General features: G+C 43.1%; 1 non-coding gene across 1 annotated transcript; it reads left to right on the top strand.

Moving 5' to 3' along the window:
• The first annotated feature begins 374 nt into the window (after positions 1 to 374).
• LOC142870855 (small nucleolar RNA U13) lies at positions 375 to 477 on the top strand. Its single transcript, XR_012919184.1, has one exon. It is a non-coding gene; the product is annotated as a small nucleolar RNA U13 (small nucleolar RNA).
• Positions 478 to 2,264: the final 1,787 nt, after the last annotated feature.

The raw sequence follows: 2,264 nt of genomic DNA, 5'->3' as shown, positions 1-2,264 counted from the left end.
ATTTATTTTTTTCACAGTTCTGGAGACCGGAAGTCCAAGATCGAGGGACCAGAGGTTCAGTTTCTGGGGAGGGCTCCCTGGGCGTGCGGGCGGCGGCCTTCGCACCTCGAGCTCCCGTGGCCTCTCCTCGGTGCGGGGCCTCTTCTTGGGAGGACACAGTTCCCAGCCTCACCTGATGCTCTTGCTCAACGATGGCCCCTTCCTAGGAGGCCCCATCTCTAAATAAAGCCACAGTGGGGTTAGCATATAAATTTATGCCAACATATAAATTTTAGGGGACATAAACAGTCCCTAACAAACATGGAATGTCTCTTTATTTAGGGGTTAATTTCTTTCTGTTTTGTCATTTTCAGAGCATCAGTTTTGTACTTCCGATCCTTTTGTAGCTCATAGCGTGATGACTGGGCTCTCACACACATGCGTGAGACATGCCTCCCCCAGGCCTTGTTATGACGTTGGCACGTTACTCGTCTGACGTGAGGAAAAAAAATACTTCTGTACTTCTTTTGTTAAATTTAGTCCTAAGTATTTTAGTTTTTGAACTACTGCATGTGAAATTGGTTTCTTTCTTTCTTTCTTTTTTTTTTTTTGAGACAGAGTCTCGCTTTGTTGCCCAGGCTAGAGTGAGTGCCGTGGCGTCAGCCTGGCTCACAGCAACCTCAAACTCCAGGGCTCAAGCGATCCTCCTGCCTCAGCCTCCTGAGTAGCTGGGACTACAGGCATGGGCCACCACGCCTGGCTAATTGTTTCTATATATATTTTTCGTTGTCCAATTAATTTCTTTCTATTTTAGTAGAGACGGGATCTTGCTCTTGCTCAGGCTGGTTTCGAACTTCTGACCTTGAGCGATCCGCCTGCCCCGGCCTCCCAGAGTGCTAGGATTACAGCGTGAGGCACCGCGCCCGGCCTGAAATTGGTTTCTTAATTTTATTTTCAGATTGTTTTTTGCAGGTGAATAGAAATGCAATTGATTTTTGTATATTGATTTTGTATTCTGAAAACTTGCTGGATTCATTTATTAGTTCTATTATCTATAAGCCATTAATAACTCTTACAAACTGACAAATAAAAAACAATCAGGTCCTAGTTCTCTGGGAGGCTGAGGCGGGTGGATTGCTTGAGGTCAGGAGTTCAAAACCAGCCTGAGCAACAGCAAGACCCCCGTCTCTACTATAAATAAAAAGAAATTAATTGTCCAACTGATATATATAGAAAAAATTAGCCAGGCATGGTGGTGCATGCCTGTAGTCCCAGCTACTCGTGAGGGTGAGGCAATAGGATTGATTGAACCCAGGAGTTTGAGGTTGCTGTGAGCTAGGCTGACACCACGGCACTCACTCTAGCCTGGGCAACAAAGCCAGACTCTGTCTCAAAAAAAAACAAAAACAATCAGGTCAAAAAACAGGCAATTCACTGAGGGGCAAATGGAAATGTCCCACAAAAAATTTGAAAAGCAGAACGAATTTAGTGGTAGTCAGATAAATTCAAATTAAAGTAACAGTGATAGATTGCACACCCCCTAGACTGGCAAAAGTTAACAGGAATGTTAGCAGCTATGGCTGGTGAAATTGGGAGAAAAGGGTATTCTTAAACATTGTTCTTTGGAATGTAATTTTTTACAGTATTTTGTGAAAACAACATTAGGTAATATCAATACAATTAGCCTTGAAATTACTGAAAATAAAAGCAAATGTAAACATATGTATGTATACGTGTATGTGTACGATAGATTGCTTGCAGTGGCAAAAAAAAAAAAAAAAAAAAATCCTAACAGCTTGGAAACCAATCCTAAAAGGTAACACCTACTACAAGATTAGACTAAAGCCATACCAGGTGACTTGGATAAAGTTCCTGAAGGCTTTGGTTAGTGTGAAATGTGAGGCAGAGAAATGAGCATAGTGGGGTCCTATTTTGGTAACAAACATACAAATGATATTTTCTACACATAGTCTGAGCATGGGCCCCAGGGTGGTGGGGACGGTGGGTGGGTGGGGTGGGGAGGGCAGCAGGGAGTAGAGAGAAATGACAGTATGGAAATGAGTCCAGAGAGTGTTGTACAATCCTGCCTATGGAAGAAATTTACTTGTGTGTGTGTGTTTTGCAAGTGCATAAAGATGCACAGAGCTACACACATGGCTACGTCCTAGGAGAGGTGTCTGTGATACCTGTTTTAGTGAAAAAATTGAGTTGCAAAGAAGTGTCGGCAGTAAAATTCTAATTGGTAAAAATGCCGCCACCCCCCCCCCACTGTGTATGTGCATATG

This window comes from Microcebus murinus, chromosome 4 (assembly GCF_040939455.1).
Source record: "Microcebus murinus isolate Inina chromosome 4, M.murinus_Inina_mat1.0, whole genome shotgun sequence".
NCBI lineage: Eukaryota > Metazoa > Chordata > Mammalia > Primates > Cheirogaleidae > Microcebus > Microcebus murinus.
This window is presented reverse-complemented; position numbering and strand designations above follow the sequence as displayed.